Genomic DNA, 8,075 nt, shown 5'->3' on the forward strand with positions numbered 1-8,075 from the left:
CGCCCCCCCCTCGGCCCCGCCCCCCCTCTCGGCCCCGCCCCCCCTCTCGGCCCCCCCTCTCAGCCCCGGCCCCCCCTCGGCCCCGGCCCCCCCTCGGCCCCGCCCCCCCTCTCGGCCCCGCCCCCCCTCTCAGCCCCGCCCCCCTCCAAGGACGCCGAAGTTCAGCTTGCCCGGGGCGCCAGCAACCCTAGGGCCGGCGCTGCCCGTGGGATGTTGGCCTGGGTGGCATGCATGGTCGGCACTGTTGTGTTCCGTGATCTTGTCTTGCAATGATTCTACAGAACTGCTGGTGACTTAGACAGAACTAGGATTTATTAATGTACACGTGATAAGGTAACAATCAGATATTGACCAAGTTATCATAGAGTTACATTAGACTCTCCTAAACTACCCTGATGTGCAACTGTCCTCATGTACGCCTGGTAGACGGATGTCACCTTTCTGATATCTGACGCCACCTGCTGGTGGGTGGTCACACTGCTGAGTACATGTAATATTATCTACAGGCATACCACCACATCTGAGGCTGTGAGGCCTCAGATAGAGGCTCACATATAGGCTGTTTAGCACAGGGCTAAATCGCTGGCTTTGAAAGCAGACCAGTGCAGGCCAGCAACACGGTTCAAGTCCCGTACCAGCCTCCCGGAATGTGGCGACTAGGGGCTTTTCACAGTAACTTCATTTGAAGCCTACTTGTAACAATAAGCGATTTTCATTTTCAACACCACTTCATTAGGAGATATTAGGAGCTATCTTTACTTTATACATTTGTGATGTGCATAAACAGTATAAACAGATTGAACTAGTGTGTCCATAGACAAATGCCTGTTCAGTGTCTGTCCCTTGTGCATAGCTCATTGTGCCTGCCTCATGGAATAACCCTTCTGATCATTTGGTTTGTTGCCAGCCTTTTTGAAGACTAGTTGGCATGCCGGTCTCTTGCTTTGTATCCTTTGAACACTGTACCTTTTGAAGGCATGTCTGCTTAGTGGCCGCACGTGGGTCACCAGCTTCTTCTTCCGTTTCTTCCCACGGCACTGTTTGCTGCTTCGTTGGAAGTTCTCAGTCTCTTCTGTCTCTGGATTGTCAATCATGACCTCACCTTCTTCTCTTTTGTTTCCATCAGTAGGATGTGCTAGCACTCCCACTCTTCTCCTCTTCCTCTTTTTTGTTTTTATTCCATCTGACAAATTCTTTTCTTTTTACGTTTGGGTATGGCAACCCCTGTTTTAGCGGATGTCTGCACCCTGTGCATAGAAGTGTGTGGATCCTCAGTTGGGATCTGTGGCGCCGGCGTGCTTCCAAGGGATTATGTAGTCACGCCCAATTCTGTGCCCTGAGGTTGGAGAGCCTCGCTATGTGGTGCCGGGGTGGAAGTCACATCTGTAACATCAGGTGCTGTCCCTTCTTGTCTTGCTGAAATAATGATTAATGACTCCTCATAATCGGATGTGACAATACAAATACTCTCCGGCTCTGACGATCCAGGTGATGGATCATCCTGGTCTTGCTCGAGTATATATGTGTGATCCACTGAGCTGCCTAGCGATATAGTCATCAGCTCCTCTAACTCATCTTTCAGAATTAGAATTAGAACAGTACAGCACAGAACAGGCCCTTCGGCCCTCGATGTTGTGCCGAGCAATGATCACCCTACTCAAGCCCACGTATACCTATCCCAGTAACCCAACAACCCCCATTAACCTTATTTTTTAGGACACTAAGGGGAATTTAGCCTGGCCAATCCACCTAACCCGCACATCTTTGGACTGTGGGAGGAAACCGGAGCACCCGGAGGAAACCCACGCACACACGGGGAGGATGTGCAGACTCCGCACAGACAGTGACCCAGCCGGGAATCGAACCTGGGACCCTGGAGCTGTAAAGCATTTATGCTAACCACCATGCTACCGTGCTACTCCGGTGGAGTAACCTCGAGCAGCAGCGAGTCGATTGCCAGACCCATTTCAGAGGCCTGAGACGATTCACCGTGTGCCTCTGGAGCCAGTGTGTCCACCGTTGGTTTTATGTCCAGTGCTATCACCTCATCACATCCTCAAAACCATCTTACCAGCGTTTCCTCATCGCCCACCTCTGACTCACTCTCGGAGTCGCATTTGTGTCATCATCGAAGCTAATATCATCAAACTAATCATCAATATCTTCGTACTCATAATCAATATCCTCATATTCATCATCATAATCTTCTGTGAAGAATAACACTGTGGGCAGCACGGTGGCCAAGTGGTTAGCACAACCGCCTCATGGCGCTGAGGTCCCAGGTTCGATCCCGGCTCTGGGTCACTGTCTGTGTGGAGTTTGCACATTCTCCCCGTGTCTGCGTGGGTTTCGCCCCCACAACCCAAAAATGTGCAGAGTAGGTGGATTGGCCACGCTAAATTGCCCCTTAATTGGAAAAAAAAATTGGGTAATCTAAATTTATTTAAAAAAAGAATAATACTGCTTGTGGAAATATGTGCTCATGCAGGAATTGACCTAATTTCAAATCAGCAGCAAGTCTTGCTGCAGAGCTTCCATCTAACGCTCTATGTTTCAGAACCTCAGGGGAGTAAAGATATTGACAAAAGAGTTATTTAGCACAGTTTTCGTAACTGCTCTATGGGTAGGATGACCCTCATGGGATTGGTTCAGTCTAATGGTTTTTATTGTGACATATTTGTCTCTTCCAGTAGATGTGGCAGCCTGTGCACCCTGTAATTATAAATACCAAGAAGCCACCAGGCCCCGACTCCATCTGGTAGGTTTTTATGAGCATTTCATTCGTGAAGTACTCATTCGATTCAAACTTGAATCGAGAGTGAACACCATTGCCTGTCTGGGATCCGAAACGTTCAATGCAATGTCCTGTGGATACTTTACAATGGGCTCACCATGTTTCAGTCTCATGCCTCTGGGCATGTCCTCATTCTTGAAGACGAATACCCAGAACTCCACTTTCACTATCGCTCGTATCTCATCGGCTAATTTCGCCACTAAATCAGGTTACGAATAATTGTAACATTTCTCGGCTCGCTGACTGGGACATATAGCCACTCCACCAGGTTCAAGGTCTCACACGCATCCGCTCCTAGGATGGATTCATGTTTCGTGCCCACAATGAAGAAAGGTACGATGTGTCTTCTATTGTGTACCCAAGCTTCAAGGATAATGTATCAAACTGAGGAGGTTTGCCTTCGCTCCCATGTCATGTTTGCACTTTATCAGCGTGTCATTTAACATCACCGGAATGGTCCATCTGCTTTCGATGGTATCAGCTGGGTTGGAACTATCGTTCCAATTGGTCATCAAAATGTCTTCCTCTTTTGTTTTCGGACTCATCGTGTGCTTGGTTGAGATGAGATCCACAAAAAATAATTCATTAAGCGTCATCTCATTAACTGCATTCATCGATTCCATCTGGTCCACAGAAGGATGCAAAAAACACTTTTTCACAAAGTGGCCAACATGGAATAGACTTTTCCAAAGTCCGGACATTGCCGTGGGCCATGTCGATTGCCACATTTCTGACATAAGATGCCGGCTCACGTCGGCCACTTAAAATGGCCACCCGGGGCGGCATGTGGCGCAATGGTTAGCACTGGGACTGCGGCACTGAGGACCCGGGGTTCAAATCCCAGCCCTGGGTCACTGTCCGTGTGGAGTTTGCACAATCTCCCCGTGTCTGCGTGGATTTCACCGCCACAACCCAAAGATGTGCAGGTTAGGTGGATTGGCCACGCTAAATTGCCCCTTAATTGGAAAAAACAATAATTGGGTACTCTAAAATTTAAAAAAATAAATAAATAAAATGTTCACCTGCTTTGAGACCACATTTCTTTATGACGTGCGTCATAGCGCTAATGGCACTGGCATCTGGGGCTGGTTTAGCACAGTGGGCTAAACAGCTGGCTTGTAATGCAGACGATTTCAGCCTCAAGTCAGTGACAAAACTGTCAAAAGATTTGCCAGGTTTCTGGGTACGCATACGGAACATGTATCTCTCAAGTATTTCATTCTTTTTGGGGGAGCAATTTCGATCAAGGTACCCTATGACTTCATCATATTTCTTGCTCTCCTCCTCATTGTCAAAGGCAAAAGTATTATGGGCAGGATTCTCCATTGCCCGATGCCGAAATCGGAACCGGCGACGGGGCAGAAAATGGCTCCCGACGCCGACATCGGGGCAGGCGCTGGTTTGACGCCGAGTCGTGATGCTCTTCCCCCATCCAAATCGCCGTCATCGGGACACGCGGCCTGTGCAGTCGCAACCCGGTTGGAATGGCATTAGCGGGCCCACCCACGATGCTCTGCCGCCGATGGCCGAGTTCTCGACAGCGCAGGGCACGTATGGTGTCAGCAGTCGAGAGTCTGGCATGGCGGCTGTGGAGAGAGAGAGGGTGTGTGGACAGTGTCCGGTACTGCCAAACTCGGCCGCTATCCGTGCCGCTGGCCGGAGGGATTCTGCCAGGGCTGAGAGTAGTGGTGGGGGGGGGGGTTGCCAAGAAGTGGGCTGTGGAGTCGGGGTGGGTGGGTACACAGTCCAGCACGCACAGCCGGTGCCATCTTTTCCGACGCGACCTGTGCGTATGTGAGGGAGGTAGGCTTACGGGTGGCTGCAGCTTGTCAGCCCTGTGCATGGGCAGCACAGACCCGGCCATTCTCCAACTGTTTTCCGCGTATTCCGCGGGTGTTTCACATGGCGCTGGCTCTAGCCCCTCACCGGTAGCAGAAGCGGTGCCTGTTTTGCGCCGATCTTTCCATTGTGAAACACCATTGGTGTCAGCTCTTAAACACAGGAATGGAGAATCCAGCCCTATATATTTCAATTGCTCGTGGACTCGCCACCGTGAGCAGCAACTCAATTCGCCTTTTGTCAGGCTGTCCTGCAGACCAAGGGCGGATACATAGAGCTTAAACTGCTGTTTGAAGATACGCCAGTTTTGGTCTACATTACCCGATACTTGAAGCTGGTGGGGTGCCTTGAAACCTTCCATCTCAAACTGAAGTATTTTTTACTGTGTTGAGTCGTGAATGGTCACAGTTCACCAGGTCAGTTCTTCAGCCGATTGAACTTCGCCTCTTCCGACATTACCCTCATATCTTCAGCACTTCTGGTACCATGTTGTGTTCCATGATCTTGTCTTGCAATGAATCCACAGAACTGCTGGTGACTTAGCCAGAACTAGGATTTATTAAGGTAACAATCAAATACAGACCAAGTTATGGTAGAGTTACATCCTGGAACTACCCTTATGTGCGACTGTCCTCATGTACGCCTTACAACCTTCTACTGTTAGCCAGATGTCACCTGACTGATGTCTGACACCACCTGCTGGGGGGAGGTCACACTGCTGAGTACATGGCCACCTGCTGGTGAAAGGTCACACTGCAGAGTACATGCAATATTATCTACAGGCATATCACCATAGGCACCACCTCCTGCTGCAGCACATGGTTAGACTCCTCCATCTGTGCCTGCAAGTTCTGGATGCTTGCCGACAATCCCTCATGTAGTCCCTGGCTCTGCGGCTGCATCTCCACAATAGATGTGATTGTCCGTTCCAGAAGCCCGAAACCTGTCTGCATGGCAGCCAGTCCCTGGGGTCGGCCCACCCTCCAGGGGTTCCTATCTCCACCGTTGCATCTGTGTGGTGACCATCAGAGTGTGTCCCAGGAGCCTCTTCACTAAAGTGCCCAACCGAGGTAAGTGTCTCTGGGGTGGTGGAGACTGCTGTCATGGAAATCTGTGTCAACATCGGATTCGAGCGCCAGGGTGTCCTGGGTCTCGGGAATATGGGTCCCCTCCGTGTCGATGTCATCATCATCATCATTGCTCGGCACACGGCGGGGTCCTGGCTGTGACTGTGGATGGGGTCGGGGATCTCAAATGGACCCACCCCATCACCAGCAGCTCCTGCAAGACACAAAACAAGACCATTGATGAGAACGTGGACCGAAGGGACGGGGGAATGGTCGTGGTGGGAGTGGGATGGTGTGGGGACGAGGGTAGTGTTGGGGTGGTGTTGGGTTGGTGTGGTCTGGGGTTGAGGGTGGTGTTGCCGGGGGGGGGGGGAGGGGGCGTGATGACACACATGTCACAGGGACCACAAATAAGTGGGGTCTTCTTCGCTCGAGGCCAATCTCCAACCTGGTGACTTTCTTTTCCCTGGGCCAGCTGACCGCATCCAGGGCCCGCTGCTCTGTTACGGTGAGGGGCTGCAGGTCTGGCAGTACCTTCCGGGTAGGGAAGATGGAATAACGTGTGTGTGGGATGGTGCCAGGGGCCACTGATGCCTACTTACTCTGGCCACCCTGAGGAGGTTGAGCAGTTTTTTGGTACTTCAGGCCGGTCCGGACGGTGTTGCTGGTGGCGCTGGCAGCCTCTGCCACCTGCACCCAGGCATGGTGAAAGGCAGCAGCTGGCAGCGTCCTTCCCGGGCTGGGGTATAGGGTCGTCACTTCTTCTCCACAGCATCCAGGAGGGTCTTGAGCTAAAATAAATTTAGAGTACCCAGTTCTTTTTTTCCTATTAAGGGGCTATTTAGGGCAGTCAATTCACCTATCTTGCACATCTGTTTGGGTTGTGGGGTTGAGACCCACGCAAACATGGGGAGAATGTGCAAACTCCACACGGACAATGACCCGGGGCCAAGATCGAACCTGGGTCCTCGGAGCTGCAAAGCAGCATTGCTAACCATTGGGCGGCACGGTAGCACAGTGGGTAACACTGTTGCTTCACAGCGCCAGGGTCCCAGGTGTCTTGTTATGCTCTTGACGTAGCATAAGCTGCTTCCTTGATGTTCACTCTGACAAAGGAAGGTTCAGACGCAGAGATAACTTCAACACGTTTATTAAACTAATTATAATTCTCCTACTCCGATTCGCCTCTACTGTTAATCCTTCTATAGCTACTCAGACTGACGAACCAGTCTGCTACAATCCACGTGGTGGGTGTGATGTTGAATCAATCCTGTGTCTGTACTCACTGAATGTCTCCACTGGAACAAGGAAGATCATGTGTCCTTTATATATGGGATGGTGTAATGCCCCCCTGTGGTAGTGTCACCTCTGTGTGTATCGTGAATGCCCATTGGTCGTGTCCTATCTTACTGACCTATTGGTTGAGTGTCTCTGTGTCATGTCTCTGGTGCTCCCTCTAGTGTCTACCTAGTCTACGTGTACTTACATTAACCCCTTGTGTATCTACAGTGATGCATATCACCACACTAGGTTCGATTCCCAGCTTGGGTCACTGTCTGTGTGGAGTCTGCACGTTCTCCCCGTGTCTGCCTGGGTTTCCTCAGGGTGCTCTGGTGTCCTCCCACAAGTCCCGAAAGACGTGTTGTTAGGTGAATTGGACATTCTGAATTCTCCCTCAGAAAACCCGAACAGGCGCCTGAATGTGGGGCTTTTCACAGTAGCTTAATTGCAGAGTTAATGTATGCCTACTGGTGACAATAAAGATTATTATTTTTATAAATCTCAGCGCCGCTCTCCTCTGGGATGGTGTGTGTGGGGAGTGAAGTTTGTTTATGCGACTGCAGCTTGTCAGCCTCCTGAGTGTTAATCACGAATCCTCCGAATCCGGCACGGGTTCTCAATGGAATCGATTGTGTTCCACATGCCGCTTAACGGTCACCGAATTGGTCCAGGTGCGACGCCAGTTTTGCTGTCATGGAAGTCCACAAATCCTGCCCCAGCATCAACATTTAGCCTCAGGAATGGAAGATCCAGCCGCTCATTTACTGTGTTGAAATCCCTCAAATCCCTCGTCCAACACTCCATAACCTCCTCCAGCTCTACTATATTCTGCGAACTCTGCGTTCCTTCAATTCAAGCCGCTGGTGCATATTTAATTTCCTCCATTCCATCATTGCCAGCCCTTTTTAAAATAAATTTAGAGTACCCAATATTTTTTTCCAATTAAGGGGCAATTTAGTGTGGCCAATCCACCTACCCTGCACATCTTTGTGTTGTGGGGGTGAAACCCACACGGATACGGGGAGAATGTGCAAACTCCACACGGACAATGACTTGGAGCCGGGATCGAACCCGGGTCCTCTGCACCGTAGGCA

Source organism: Scyliorhinus canicula, chromosome 1 (assembly GCF_902713615.1).
Source record: "Scyliorhinus canicula chromosome 1, sScyCan1.1, whole genome shotgun sequence".
In the NCBI taxonomy this organism is placed as follows: Eukaryota; Metazoa; Chordata; class Chondrichthyes; order Carcharhiniformes; family Scyliorhinidae; genus Scyliorhinus; species Scyliorhinus canicula.